Source organism: Castor canadensis, chromosome 13, assembly GCF_047511655.1.
Source record: "Castor canadensis chromosome 13, mCasCan1.hap1v2, whole genome shotgun sequence".
In the NCBI taxonomy this organism is placed as follows: Eukaryota; Metazoa; Chordata; class Mammalia; order Rodentia; family Castoridae; genus Castor; species Castor canadensis.
In genome coordinates this window covers 74,166,362-74,183,120 of record NC_133398.1, presented here as the reverse complement: position 1 = coordinate 74,183,120, position 16,759 = coordinate 74,166,362, and positions in this window count along the sequence as shown.

The window sequence follows — 16,759 nt, the reverse complement described above, 5'->3', positions numbered from 1 at the left end:
TTGGATTTCAAGAGAGGCACCTCCATCTCATATTGTTTTCTTTTCCTTCTCATGCATAATTTCCTTCTCAGGCATAATTTCCTTTGAAACACACAGATGGACTACAGATATGCCACCACATCTTCAGCTGACACCTCCCACTCAAGTCCCCATCCATTCAGGATTTCTTTAGCTAAAGTATTTATTCTTTTCAAGTCCTTCCCACCTAAAGACAAAGTGATACCAGATTAGCCCAAATGTGATCTATTTATAAGACTACCAGACTGACGGGCTAATGGAGCCTAGAATCTCCCTTGATCCTCTTTATACCAGGTTGGGTGCCTCGTTGATGTCACTTTTTTTTCTGCAACTGAAATAGAAATCTCAATGGTCAATGCCTCTTAATTCACTTAAAAGAAAAGTCTTTGGGATTGACCAACTGGAAACATCTGAGAGTGACTGAAATGATTCTGTCAGCAAAGGAGAGATACAATATTCTGCCTATTGGTACTCTAAGGATTTTTTTGAAATTCCAAACAGCACATTTTTTTTTAAACTGAGCTTACCATTGATGTTTCCCCCACTGTGCTCAAGACAAGTCTGGAGCCCTTATACTGGATAAGTGGCAGAATGGGAACCTCTGATGACATGCCATGTGACCCTCACAAATGCCATCCTCATAAGTGAGCAAGAAGCTGAGCCTGTGGGATGCTCCTACCCTGACTCCTTAGCACATGATTCAGGTCCCTGAGAAATGACACACAGAAGAAAGCACAGGAGCAAAGAACTAGAGGAAAATAGGATGTTTGATGATTGAACCCTTCCTGTAGACAGGAAGGCAGGTCTGCCTTCTATCCACCTGGTGTGAGTGTATTTTCTACCTTCTTATCCCCACACATACTAAATAAAGTTAAGGGAGGAGGGGGATTCAGCTATGATATATTTGATATATTGTAAGAACTTTTGCAAATGCCACAATGTACCCCTAACACAATAATAAAAAAGTGAAAAAAAATTAAAAATAAAGTTAATAGTTCTGCCATCCATCAGGAAGTATTGGGTACAATGGAAAGTCCAGGCCAAGCTGGAACTAGCAATTTTGGTGCCAGGACAAGTATAGAACATGCCTTCAAATCAATTTTGAAGTTCAAGTCTCACTCACATATGGACGCTTTTGATAACACTTTACATCTGGTAGCTCCCTATTTTAACTAATTCTTTTTTATTTTTTTAATTCTAAAAATATTTTTTATTTTTCTTTCCTTTTTCTTTTATTATTCATATGTGCATACAAGGCTTGGTTCATTTCTCCCCCCTGCCCCCACCCCCTCCCTTACTACCCACTCCGCCCCCTCCCTCTCCCCCCTCAATACCCAGCAGAAACTATTTTGCCCTTATTTCTAATTTTGTTGTAGAGAGAGTATAAGCAATAATAGGAAGGAAAAAGGGTTTTTGCTGGTTGAGATAAGGATAGCTATACAGGGCATTGACTCACATTGATTTCCTGTGCGTGGGTGTTACCTTCTAGGTTAATTCTTCTTGATCTAACCTTTTCTCTAGTTCCTGTTCCCCTTTTCCTATTGGCCTCAGTTGCTTTTAAGGTATCTGCTTTAGTTTCTCTGCATTGAGGGCAACAAATGCTAACTAATTTTTTAGGTGTCTTACCTATCCTCATCCCTCCCTTGTGTAAACTAATTCTTTTAACTAGGTGTTAAACTTATTGCTACTACATGCACATGTGTCTTTTTTTTAAATAAATTTTTATTAGGATACATTCATTATACAGGGGGATTCATAGTGATAATTACAATAGGATACATTCATTATACAGGGGGATTCATAGTGATAATTACAATCAGACTTATATTGTACATTATTTACATTGCCATAATCTCTCCCCTCTCAACTCCCTCCCCACCCCACTTAAAGCAATTGCAAGAGGTTTCTCAGTTCTGTTTCATATAAGTATATGACGTCCATCAACCATACACCATTGCCTTAATCTCCTTCCTTCACCCTCCCCCTCCTACTAGTACCCCCACACATACACACTACAAAATATACCTATTTTACAGTCCTGTTTTTCATTACTAATATTTAGCTTGATGTTCAAAGGGGTGTCCCAATGTATGCCCACTGTGAGTGTGCTTTACTTTGGTCTGTTCAACTCCTTCCATTACTCTCCTTTACCCCTTTACCTCCCACCTCCCCATTTTTCAACAGCTGTCAATACACATTCTTATATCCTCTATCTTCACACATTATGCTATGTGATATTACTGCTGCTCTATTGTTTTCTTTTCCTTTCCCTCTTTCCCTCAAGTTCCATAGAGTAGTTCCACTGTTACAAGCATGTTCTACATCTGAGTTTGTATATGATCATGCTTGTTTTTGTATACATTTTTATTTTTGGATCTGTCTTCCACATATGAGAGAAAACATGTGGCTTTTGTGTTTCTGATCCTGGCTTACTTCACTTAACATGATGTCCTCCAATTGCATCCACTTACCTTCAAACCACATGTCATTATTCTTTATGGCTAAGTAATACTCCATTGTGTATATATGCCACAAATTCTTGATCTATTCATCAGTTGTAAAGCACCTGGGTTGTTTACAGAGCTTGGCTATTGTGAATAGTGCTGCAATGAAAATCAGTGTACAGGTGTCTTTACTGTATCTTGTCTTATGTTCCTTTAGGTAGATGCCCAGGAGCAGTATCACTGGATCATATGGCAGATCTACCACTAGTTTTTTTAATAATCACCATACTGCTTTCCATAGTGGTTTTACTGATTTCCATTCCCAACAGTACATAAGGGTTCCTGTTTCACCACATTCTCACCAGCACTTATTGTTGTTATTGCCCTTGATTGTGGCCATTCTAACTAGGGTGAGATGAAATCTAAGTATTGTTTTGATTTGCATCTCTTTTATAACCAGGGAAGTTGAATACTTCATGTATTTACTGGCCATTTGTACCTCTTCCTTTAAAAATTCCTATTTAATTAATATTCCCATTTCTTCATTGGGGTGTTGATTCTTTGGGGAGTACGTTTTTTGGGTTGCCTATAGATTCTGGATGTTAGACCTTTGTTAGATGAGTAGTTGGCAATTATTTTCTCCCATTCTGTGGGCTGCCTTTTGAGTCTGGTGACTGTTTTCTTGTGCTGTGCAGAAGCTTTTTAGTTTGATTCAGTCCCATTTGCTCATTGTTTCTCTTAGATACTGAGCCTTTTGAGTTCTGTTTAGGAACCTACCTGTTCCAGTGTATTTCGTACTGCTTCCTGGAGTTGTTTCAAAGTTTTAGGCCTAAAATTAGGATCTTTGATTCACTTTGGTTGATTTTGGTACAGGGTGAAAGACAGTGATCTAGTTTCAGTCTTCTACATGTGGATATCCAGTTTTCCCAGCAGCATTTGTTGAAGAGGCTGTCTTTTCTTCGTCGTGTGTTTTGGGCTACTTTGTCTAAGATCAGTTGGCTACAGACATGTGGGTTTATGTCTGGATCTTCTATTCTGATCCATTGGTCTTTCTGTCTTTGTGCCAGTACCATGCTGTTCTTATTGCTATGGCTCTGTAGTATAGTTTGAAGTCAGGTATTGTTATACCTCCAGCATTGGACTTTTTGCTCAGAATTGCTTTGGCTATTTGAGGTCTTTCATGTTTCCATATGTATTTCACAATATGCTGGTTATGTTACCCCTTTCAGAGTTCTTGTTGTGGTGCCTATTACCTCTTTTCTCCTCTCAGCAAGGAGGGTGGTGTTCCCACTTTTTGATGGTGGTGCAGGGACTCTCCTGCAGTCATAGAGGGGGGTGCTGGGTCTCTGTGCACTGTGGGAGGCAGGCCTCCTAGCACCTGCAGAGTAGCAGATTACCACTCAGTGAAGGAGCTGGGATTCCAACTCTTGGACAGGAGAGACAGGACTCTCCTGCAGGGAGGCGGGGGCTCTATAGCTATCAGGCACAGTGGGGAGCACTGGGCCTTTGTGCACCTCCAGAGGCTGGCCTTCTGGTGCCATTCACTGAATCGTGGCTTACAGCTTTCCTCCCAATGGGGAATCTAGTGTTTTTTGGTCTTTATAAGAGAAATGGGGGTTATCCCATGGTGGGGCACAGTAGGATATGCTGGGCCCTTTTGTGCCTTAGGGAAGCAGGTCTCCTGGCACTCACAGAATGGCAGATTACCTCAGTGGAAGATACAGGTTCCTACTCATTGACAGGAGGTCTTGGTTATTGGTGCTGGGCTTCTGTCTCTGTGGGGATGGAAGCCTCCTGGTACTAGCAGAATAGCAAAGTGTGGAGCCTGGGGTTCACTTATATGTGTGGCAGTGGGCTACTGGAACTGAGTAGCAAGTTGAGTGTGCCCACGGGGCAGCAAAGCTGGCAGGCTTGAATCATCTGGTGCCCACAGTGCAGCAGAGGCCCCGGGATCTATTTATGTTGGGGCATTGGTTCTAGGAGCCAAAGCAGCTGTGGCAGGCACAGGGGATCCAAGCCTGTAGGCAGTGGGAGTTCTGGGGCCTACTTGTCAGGTGCCAGCATCCAGGAGCCACACTGCCAGCATGGGAAACCAAGCCTGCTGTCTTCTGGGTCTTGCTCTCTTCTGGAGCCCTGGGTCCTGCTTATACAAGGGCATTGGCTTCCCTGGCATTTCAAGGTGAAGGTAGCAGGTCATGTAGTTGGGAGGACCATGGAGCCCTGAGTTCCTGTGTTTGCTGGGAAGCAGGACTTACCATTGAGCGAGAACTGAGTTATGGAGTCTGGAGCCATGTGGAGATTTCAGGGGCAAGGGATTGGGAGTGTTGAGCTGCAAGTCATTCTTCCCATTCTTCCCATGGTTAGTTGTTTCACTATTTGTGGATTCAGAGAGAGCTTTGTTTCTTACTGGTTATGGGACCCCATGGGTGCCTTTTGGAGTCCCCTGATCTTCCTTCTTCAGGGTAGGTAGTCACTGCTGGAGTATAGGGATGTCAACAATCTGCCATCTTGCTTCCTTTCCCTTCTGTGCATATGTGTCTTCAGACATTTTGTAGTGCTCTCTTGAGCTTTGCAAGCAAATCTAAGAGAAGATTTTGAACAGAAACAAATATTCAATTAGATAATAATGGGTTAAAAAAAAAGGTCTTGAGACCAAAATATTGCAAGCTATGTAAATAGGGAGGCATCTTTTAGTTCTTAATATTCTATATATGCTAAAACCTTTATGGCTAAAATTGTTGGCTGATATATGTTTTGGCCACCTGTAAAAACATGTTGGAGGAGATAGGGGCCATCTTAACATCACCTGTTTGTTCCAAGTAGTCCACACTCTCTCTGTCTGTGGGTAAGCCATAAGGCCACAAATCCTCCAAGGGAAGGAGCTAGAGGTGCTGACAACACATATATTTCTTATCTTGCATGCATCATGGATCTTTGCAGATCCCAACCCATAAGCAATGCTGTGAACTCCTTTTGCTGAACCCCAATTCTAATGTTCTGGTGAGCAGGATAAATACAAAAAGGCAGGTCCACATTCCATCCTACACATCACTTCCTCATGTGGGTGTATTTTCTATCTTCCCAGTCCTAACAAAATAAATAAAGTGAATCGTTCTGCTGTCAGGAATCATTGTGCACAAAGAAACATCCAGGCAGAGGTGGAATAATTAATTTTGGAGCCCAGGCAAGCATAAAACATGCCCTCAAATCAGTTTTGTAATTTGTGTCTCAACTTACCTGCTGTTACTGTTGATAATACTTTCCATTTGGTAGCTTCTTATTTTAACTATTCTTACTAAGTACTAAACTTAGTGATACTCCATGCTTGTGTATTTTAATTCATTTTGTTTTATAACAAAATTTTGATTTTGGATTTTTGAAAATCCAAAATCAGGTTACTACATCTGGTGAAGACTTCATGCTGCATCATGACATGATAGAGGACTTCACATGGCAGGAACACAAGCAAAACCCAAACATGTGGAATGACCTCATTTTATAATTACCTGCTCTTGCAGTAAATAGGCCAGTCCAGCAAGAACTAACTCACTCATGTAAGATGGCCAATCATGCTTCCTGAGGGTGGTGCCCGCTGACCTAATTACTTCCCACCAAGCCCTACCTCCTAGTGATTCTGCCACCTTTGTGCCATTACTTACTTTATAGCCCGAGCCTCTAGGACACTATCTTTGAATAAAAAAATCATATACAAACCATAAGAATGTGCTACTGAGTTAATTGCATAATAATTTTAAAAGCTGGTGCATGGCAAATTTCAGTAATCTGGGGCAAAAACATATTAGTCAGCTCTACTTACAGCTTCTGTCTGGAGACATAAGAGAAAGAAAAGATAGGCAGTACTGGTAGTAATTTGAAAAACATAGGATTTATTAATTCAATAAACATTTATTGAATAATTCTTATGTGCCAAGTGCTATGGAGGTGATGAGGATACAATAGTGAGTGATTTAGATGTTTGAGCAGCTTGTGGTATGGGGAAAGAGACCCCCAAAATTGACATTTATAATGAAATAAGTCTGTGCTATGAGTAACACATATGGGATTTGAAGGGAGGTGCCCACCTTAGTGTTGGTCATAAAATCCAAAATCCAAAAGATAGCAATTAGTTTCAAGTGTTGGGAGGTTGAATAGAAAAGATTCAATAATGATTAATTTTATGTGTCAACTTGGCTAGGCCATACCATCCAGGTACCTGGTCAAAAAATATAAATGTTTCTGTGAAAGTAATATGTTAGAGAAGATTAATACATAGGCCAAGTGCTGGTGGCTCACACCTGTAATTCTAGCAACTTGAGAAACTGTGGGAGGATAACAGTTTGAGACCAGCCTGGGCAAATAGTTTATAAGACCCCATCTCCAAAACAATAAGAGCAAAATAGACTGGAGGTGAGGCTCAAGCACTAGAGTACCTGCTTTGCAAACGCAAAGCTTTGAAATCAAACTCTAGTCCCATCAAAAAAAAAAAAAAAGATTAACATTTAGATCAATAGACTTTTTGAATAAAGCAGTTTACCCACCATAATATGGGTGAGCCTCATCCAGTTAGTTGAAGGCCTTAATAATAGAAAGGCAAAAAATATATATATATATATATTAAGGAAGAAGGAATTCTGCCACTAAGACTGCCTTCAGACTCAAACTGCCACTCTTGTCTGATTCTCCAAACTACCATGAGCCAATTCCTTAAAATGTATCTCTCTCTGCATACACTGATATTCTCTGACTTACAATGATTTGACTTTCAATTTTTCCACTTTACAAAGGTGTGATAGTGTACCCATACAGCCATTCTGTTTTTCACTTCTTGGCACAATTACATGAGATACTCAACACTTTTATAAAGCAACTGTGTTAGGTGATTTTGCTAACACTAACTGTGTTAGGTGATTTGAGCTAATGTAAGTGTTCTGAGCACGTTTAAGGTACGACAAACCAGGCTATCACGTTTGGTAGCTTAGGTGCATTAAACGTGTTTTGACTTAGTATATTTTCAATACATGATGGATTTATTTGGACATAACACCATCATAAATTGAAGAACATGTGTACACATCTTATTGGCTCCACTTCTCTGGAGAGTCAGACTCAAGTAGACTCTAAGCAGAGTGAACACACATGCCAGCGCCTTTAAGGCACAAGAACCTCAGTCCATTTGATGTTCAGACAAAGACCAAGACCCAGGCTGAGCTGGAAGAGCAGGTAGGGCTAGACAAAGCCAGGTCTTAAAGTGTGCCCAGGATTCTGACTGTATCCAAAGGCCATGATAGCTTCTGTGCTGTGTGTCTGGCACCTCCCCACCTTTACCTGGGGATAAAATCATACTTTTCCTGGAACTGAGTCTCACCCCCTACACTCCAAGGGAAAAGTGTTTCTCTCACTCTTTGCCCAAAACATTGTGCATTGATTCTGGATTAGGTATATGACCCAAGTCAGGAGTAAATAAAAGCTAATTGGAGTTCTTACTGGGAATTTTGTTTTGACTAGATTTGAACAAATGAGAAAAAGAGTCATTAGTCATCTGTAGAATAGGATGGAAGACCTAGAACTTGTCTTCTGCTGCTCCCCATACATGGAAAACATCATTGTGAATGAGAGAATAAAGTTGATACCACAGAAAGGCATCAAGCACAGAGAACCTTGGCAGCATGTGAACACCTGGTTCCCCTTGTTCCTGAAATCCAGCTGCATCCCACCCAGCTCGTCCCACATTTCAGTGATTCAACCCTTCCTGAGATTCTTTGGCTCCAATATTCCATGTTTGCCTGAAAACAAGAGGTTTCTGTTGCTTGAGATCAAGGGTTCAGAGGAACACAGAACCTCCCTGGAAGGTCTGAAAAGGGTAGTGGACGGACAGATTTGCATTTCTGAAAGTTCCTGGTGGCTTTGGTTTGGAAAATGATTTGAATTGCAGCAAGCCAGACAAGAGATAACAGTGGCTTGTGTTAGAGAAGTGGCAGTAGTGGGTATGTAAGAATATGAACTATTTCTTGTACTTACTATGTGCAGGAACACTGCAAGGAACCAGGTATATAGCAGTGAACAGGGCTTTGCTCTTAGAGGTCTCACATTATAGTGGAAGGATGAAATGACAGGCAATGTACAACCGAATTCCTGAAAGCAAACTCTATGAAAATAAAATCTTGTAGGTTCAGTGATGGTATGTGCTCTGTTTTAGTAGGAGCAAGGCATCTCTGAGCAGAGACCTGAGAGGGGTAGAAGAGTAAGTCATCTGCTGTGTGCAAAGTATCAGATACTTCCATGTCTCTATGGACATAGCAAGTTTGGGATGCTGAATAGACATCCATTGAAGAAGGCTAAGATGAGATAGAATGTACAAATTTGAAGACCAGGGGAAATATCTGCCTGAAGAAATTTGGGATTTGTTGTCAAGTCTGCTATGAAATGCCTTTGCATTGAATGAGAACACCTAGGAATGAGAGTAGAAAGAAAGAGGGCCTAGGAGTGAGCCCTAGGCCCTGCAAGCTTTGAAGGAGGAGAAGGAAGGGGAGGGGAGGGAGCGGAGGAGAGGATTTTTCTGGGCTTTGCACTAAGTAGAGTTTGGAAGAGATGTTAAAAGACCTTTTCCACAAGTAGTTATCTGCCTGCAGAAAACTGAAACTGGATCCCTGTGCTAGTATCAACTCAAAGTGGATTAAAGACTTTAATGTTAGACCTGAAATCTTGCAGTTAGTACAGGAAAGAGCAGGGAATACTTTGGAAGCAATAGATATAGACAAGGACTTCCTCAGTAGAACTCCAGCAGCCCAGCAGCAAGAGAAAGGATGGACAAATGGGACTACATGAAATTAAAAAGCTTCTGCACAACAAAAGAAATTGTCTCCAAATTGAAGAGACCACCCACAGAGTGGGAGAAAATGTTTGCCAGCTACACATCAGACAAAGGACTGATAACCAGAATATACAAGAAGCTCAAAAAACTAAACTCCCCAAAATCAATGACCCCATAAAGAAATGGGCAACTTAACTAAACAGAATTTTTTCAAAGGAAGAAATCCAAATGGCTAAAAAGCACATGAAAAAATGCTCACCATCCCTGGAAATAAAGGAAATGCAAATCACAACCACACTAAGATTCCACCTCATTCCTGTTAGAATAGCTACCATCAAGAACACCACCAACAACAAATGTTGCCAAGGATGCAGGGAAAAAGGAACCCTCATACACTGCTGGTGGGAATGTAAGTTAGTACAACTACTATGGAAAAAATATGGAGGCTCCTTAAAAAACTAAAAATTAATCTGCCATATGATCCAGCAATACCATTCCTAGGGATATACCTGAAGGAATGTGCTCCAGGTTACTACAAAGGAAACTGCACTCCCATGTTTATTGCAGGTACAAAAAAAATAGGTCAGAATGAAGAATGAGAGAAGACACCAGGGGGAGAACTTTTAAAAAGACATACATTTTTCTCTTGGTATCTGTGGGAGATTGGTTTCAGAACACTATATACCCTAACCCAAGGATGCTCAAGTCCCTTATATAAATGTCATAGTATTTGCATAAAACCTATGCACCTCTCCTGTATTCTTTAAGTAATCTCTATATTGCTTACAATATCTAGTACAATGTAAATGCTTTGTAAATTGTTTTACTGTGTTGTTTAGGGAATAAGACAAGGATAAAAGACTGTACGTGTTCAGTACACTTATTTAAATATTTTCAGTCCAAGGATATAGCACCCACAGATATAAAAGGATGTGCATTGAATAGAGAGGTCAGAAAATGAGAAGAAATCTGTGAAGGGTCAAGGAAAAGTCCAGGTTAATGCAAAAACAGGAATATATGTTGAGACTTAGCACATACAAAGATGGCATGCTTCAACTGTGGCTGAGTAAGGTCTGTGCCATAAAATGGAAAGAGGCTTGGAGCTTAAAAAAACTTGAAAGGTTGTAAGTTTAGCATCACCATTTACTAATGATGCATTTTCCTGAACAACTGGTCCTCCCTGTTGAAAACACCTGCTAACAAACCTTCTACCTTGAATCTTAATTCTCTGAGGAACCTTACCTGTAGCCAGGCCTTCTGGGTATCCTTTGCCTCCTTGCTATGCTGTGTTGAGTGCCTCTGCCATCTGGTGGTTAAAAGTGGTAACTACACTCAATAGTCCAATCTGACGGTTGCCTTGATGGATGCCTGAACCCATCAAGCCAGGATAGAATACTGGACTTCTCTTTGGATCCCAGTGTCCCACACAAACTTATGCAGAGATGAAAACCTGGAATTAACAAAATGTATTCCAAATGGTCTTTGTAGCAAGTAATGAATCAAAACCTACAATCATGCCTATGGAGGAGACTTCAAGCCTGACAGAGAAGAACAAAATGTAAAAATAAAGATGGAAAAGAAAAAGATGATTCTTGGAGACTAGTGAAGTCACTTGGCCCAATTTTGTAGCTTTGAAGTTCAAAACACAATTGAGAATTCCATATGCACCGTTGAGGACCACAGCTGAATGCTATCCCTACCACACACCTGACAAGCCCCATCAAGGAACCTAACTTCTCTTGTTGACATCATTATGACTATAATATTAGTGTATGTGTTGTTCTGAAAATTAAATAAAATGCCTTATGAAAAATAAGCACTGCCCAGTAAGTGCTCAGTCATTGGTGGCTTTAATTAATGTTACTATAGACTAGATGAATCAAAGTGTCAAAACTCTTTTTGGTAAGACTAAGCAAACTCTCTTCACCCCATGTGTTTGTGGTAAGGGAGAGGTTCTAAAGATTTAGGGAGACTTAGATATGCAGGAGAGTCTGAGGGAAAAGTTGGAAGTATGACTTCTTATTTACATTTTCCATAAATTAATAATCATTTAAAGCTTTTTAAAAGCTTTCCCATACAGAATGATAATGGGCCACTGTAATGGCTCATGTCCACTAAAGAAAGAACCAGAGGGAATGAAGCCAGATGTTTTACCAATAATTAATTGTGTTTAAACAAAAAAAATTCTCAAAAAAGTCTGATTCTCTTTTATGTTTCTAACATCAAATGTATTATAACTTCTCCATTCAAACAGAATAAGTCCCAGATATGGATTGGTATAATATGGTCTGAATTGCCGCCTCTGAGGAAGAAGTCTAATTAACCCACCTACCATCAAGTAGCTGGCTGATTTCCTCCAGAGACTGTACCCCCACCGGGAGCTCAGTATTGTTCCCTGATTGTAACATATTGAACATTCAGCATTGACTGTAACTTGTAGGTTAGCTTTGGTGAAGCAGCCCCATCTGTTGGGCAAATGCAGAATCTCCATTCCTACCAGCATTACTCCTCCCTCCATCCATGAGACCATTGATCAAGCCTTGGGTGACCAGGAAGAGATGCTGGCTGATATTCATTGTATAAGGCCTCTTGTCCACCTGGTTGGTGAACATCTCTTTTGAGAGAGGTAGATGCTCTCTCACACTATCTCTGAGATAGACAGCCACTTTCTCACGTGTGCCGACTTCTATGGTCTATTCTGTTTAGTCCATTCAGGAAACTATAACAGATTAGCATAAATCAAGGGTCTTAAAAACAACAGAAATTTATTTCTTACAGTTCTAGGAGCTGGGAAGACCAAGATCAAGGCACCAGCAGATTTGGTGTCTGGTGAAGAATTACTTTCTGGTTCACAGATATCATCTTTTCACTTATGTCCTAACATGGTGGAAAAGATGAGCTACTTCTCTGAGGTCCCTTTTATAAATGCTAATCTCATTCATGAGGGCAGAGCCCTCACCTGACCTAATCACCTCCAAAATCACCACCACCTTCTAATATCAAACCATGTTAAAACAGTTCCAACATGTGAATTAGGGAGGGGGGAACAGGATACAAATAGACCATAGAAAACCACATGTGTCCAGTCTCTCAATATTGATAGACCATTCTGCCCTCCCCTACCCAGAAGCCTACTTTTCCCATATAAAGTCAACAACCAAGTATATTGATCGTAGTTCTGTCCATTGAGAATTCTCCTTCACACTGTCAATAGTGAATGAGGCCACCTAAAATGTGCCAACTGTCTGTTTCCTTCTTCCTCCAATATACCAAGCCAAACTCCCTGTAAATAAGGAAGAACTGTTTCCTTTTCCTCCATTGGATCATCCAGATGTTGCTATGTGGCCATGTGCATGAAATGAGGAAGAGGCACTAGAACCACAAAGGTAACACACTCTGCACTAGGTTGGCCTCATCTTGTGAACCATTTTTCTCATGCAATGAACTGTGTAGCTCCTTATGACACAGTGGTTCTGACAATACCCAGTCCACAATGAGCAACTTCATCCTCACAGTCACTTCACATCTTGTAGCCAGTCTTTTTATAGGCACAGTAGTGACAGCCACCACTATACTTTCAATGATTCAGCAGCCCCTCACTAGTACATTACTTACCACTTTTATAAAAAGAGTAACTTCTGGGCTGTCTTCAAGAACCTAGTCAATAGGTGTGTTCTTTGCGTTGATGAAATAAATCCATTTTATTATGCTCCCTTCTCTGAACCTAATCATGCTCTCCTCTATGCACTTGCACATGGGTTCTGATATCTTACCTCATTGTTGAAGGTCATCATCATATTTAAGTTTCAAGGAGCCATCCTAGTACCATATTGAGATTCAGCTCCATGTCAAGACATTTCATTCTGAGTCAAGGCAGAGAGCTACAGTGCTGATTCACTCTCCCCTGTCCAGGTTTTGTTCTTGCTCCTCCACCTTCCCTCATCCCGATACTTTCAAATGCACTTCTGTGCATTCTCCCCTAGTCTCAGATGGTATATACTGGCTAGGTCCTGCAATTATTTTTGATGAATATTCACTTTTACTACAACAAATATGAAACTTTCCCTCTTGGATTATGTGGAGACCTGGCTCTTATTATAGGTCTGGAATCAATGAGCTGGAAGATTGGGTGGTTGTGTCACATTTCCAGAACAAGCATCATCTTTTGACACAGCCTCCTCAGGGGAGGTCTTGTCATGGCCTCCAGGCAAAGGGGAGGCTCCTTTCCCTTGAGAAGGAGAACTGTTGCTTCTAGTATCCAGAGGGTTCCAGGAGGGAATCAAGTTCTCAGATAGATCCATGCAAATTTCTTCATCCTGGAGCATTGACTTCAGCACAAGAATACAGTGAAGGGTGCACATTCCCGTGTCTTTTGCAGTCCTGCCTTCTTATTATTAAATGTGAGACCTGATTTTTAGCCCAGGCTGTCCTACAGCTGCAGGAGATAAGACTCTCTTTATAAGCTTTAAGGAAACTTTCTGGCTTTTATAGCTTCCCTTGAGTTAATACTTGGCTGACCTGCATCTGTCCTTTTCCTTCAACAATGCCAAGGCAGAAATCCAGCCAACTCTATCACTTTACAATTGCCACTGTCCCTTACCACTCACGTTCTGAGCTTCTGAACACCTCAAGATTTCCTTTTAACTTCTACCTCAACCCAACTCACCACGCTGAGAGACTGAGCAATTGATTTTTAATTTGTTTGCTATCTTTGGGGTTTATTTTTGTTTTCTATTTTATTTTATTGTTTTTATACTTACTCACATGTGTAGACATTGTTTGGGCCACTCCCCCACCCCCAGCTTCTGGGCAGAACCTATTCCACCTTCTTGTTTTCTGACTTTGTTGAAGAGACAACATAAGAGATAATAAGAAAAACATAGCTTTTTGCTAGTTTGAGATAAATGTAGCTATACAGAGAGATTCCTAGTATTGCTCCCATGCACATGTATATTGTAATCCATATTAGTTCATCTCTACCAGACCACTTCACTACTTCCTAGTCCCCTTCACTTAGTGGCCTCTGCCAGTTTAAGATTACTATATTCACTCCTCTACAGTAGGCACATCAACCAAATTCAAGTTTTAGGTTTCTTGAATGTGGCTGAAGTGTGTGTGTGTGTGAGGGGATATAGCCCAAACAATGTATAGACATGTAAATGTAAAAATGATAAAATTTTTTAAAATGAAGAAAATAAGTTTTAGGTTTCCTGCCCTTTCCCTATTCCTCCTGTGTGCCTTTTCCCCTTAGTGTGTGACCCATGTCCAGTAATCTTACTGAATTAGTTTTAGGTCTATATTCCGCATATGAGGGAGAACATACGATTTTTGGCCTTCTGAGGCTGGCTAACTTCATTTAAGATATGTTCTCCTGTTCCATCCATTTACTTGTGAATGACAAAATTTCATTCTTCTTTGTGGCTAAGTAAAATTCCATCGTGTGTAAATACCACATTTTCTTGATCCATTTGTCAGTAATGGGGCATCTTGGCTGTTTCCATAACTTGGCTATTGTGAATAGCACTGCAATAAACATGGGTGTGCAGGTGCCTCTGGAGTAACCTGAGTCGCATTCCTTTTGGTATATCCCCAAGAGTGGATTGCTGGATCATATGGCAGATCTATTTCTAGTTTTTTAAGAAGTCTCCATATTGTTTTCCAAAGTGGTTGTACTAACTTACATTCCCACCAGCAGTATGCAAGGGCTCCTTTTTCTCCCACATCCTCACCAGCACATGTTGATGGTGTTCTTGATCATGACCATTCTAACAGGACTAAGGTGGAATCTCCATGTGGTTTTGATTTGCATTTCCTTTATGACCAGAGATTGTGAGCATTTTTTCATGTGCTTTTTAGCCATTTGGATTTCTTCCTTTGAAAAAATTCTGTTTAGTTCAGTTGCCCATTTCTTTATTGGTTCATTGATTTTGGGGGGAGTTTAGTTTTTTGAGCTTCCTGTATATTTTGGTTATCAGTCCTTTGTCTGATGTATGGCTAGCAAATATTTTCTCCCACTCTGTGGGTAGTCTCTTCAATTTAGAGACAATTTCTTTTGTTGTGCAGAAGCTTTTTTATTTCATGTAGTCCCATTTGTCCATCCTTTCTCTTTGCTGCTGGGCTGCTGGAGTTCTACTGAGGAAGTCCTTGTCTATACCTATTGCTTCCAGAGTATTCCCTGATCTTTCCTGTACTAACTGCAAGGTTTCAGGTCTGATATTAAGGTCCTTAATGTACTTTGAGTTGATACTAGTACAGGGTGACACAGGCATGGATCCAGTTTCAGTTTTCTGCAGGCAGATAACCACTTTTCCCAGCAACATTTGTTGAAGAAGCTGTCTTTTCTCCATCCTATGTTTTTGGCACCTTTGTCAAAAATAAACTGGGCATAGCTGTATGGATTCATATCCAGGTCCTCTATTCTGTTCCACTAGTCTTCATATCTATTTTTGTGCTAGTACTATGCGGTTTTTATTGCTATGGCTCTGTAGTATAGTTTGAAGTCAGGTATTTTGATACCTCCAGTGTTGCTCTTTTTGCTCAGTATTGTTTTGGCTATTTGTGGTCTTTTGTGTTTCCAGATGAACTTTAGGATAGATTTTTCAATCTCTGTGATGAATGTCATTGGGATTTTGATGGGAATTGTGTTGAGCATGTAGATTGCTTTTGGTAGTATAGCCGTTTTTACTATGTTGATTCTACCAATCCATGTGCACAGGAGATCTTTCCACCTTCTTCGATCTCTTTCTTCAGTGGTTAGTAGTTCTCCTTATAGAGGTCATTACATCCTTTGTTAAGTTTATTCATAGGTATTTGATTTTTTTTTGAGGCTATTTTAAATGAGATTGTTTTCCTATATTATTTCTCTCAGTTTGTTCATTTTTGGTGTACAGAAAGGCTGCTGAAGCCATGAAGAAGAACAAAATGTTATCATTCGCTGGTAAATGGATGGAATTGGAGAACATCATTCTGAGTGAGGTTAGCCTGGCCCAAAAGACCAAAAATCGTATGTTCTCTCTCATACGTGGACAATAGATCAAGGGCAAACACAACAAGGGGATTGGACTTTGAGCACATGATAAAAGCGAGAGCACACAAGGGAGGGGTGAGGATAGGTAAGACACCTAAAAAACTAGCTAGCATTTGGTGCCCTTAACGCAGAGAAACTAAAGCAGATACCTTAAAAGCAACTGAGGCCAATAGGAAAAGGGGACCAGGAACTAGAGAAAAGGTGAGATCAAAAAGAATTAACCTAGAAGGTAACACACACGCACAGGAAATCAATGTGAGTCAATGCCCTGTATAGCTATCCTTATCTCAACCAGCAAAAACCCTTGTTCCTTCCTATTATTGCTTATACTCTCTCTACAACAAAATTAGAAATAAGGGCAAAATAGTTTCTGCTGGGTATTGAGGGGGTGGGGGAGGAGAGGGAGGGGGCGGAGTGGGTGGTAAGGGAGGGGGTGGGGGCAGGGGGGAGAAATGACCC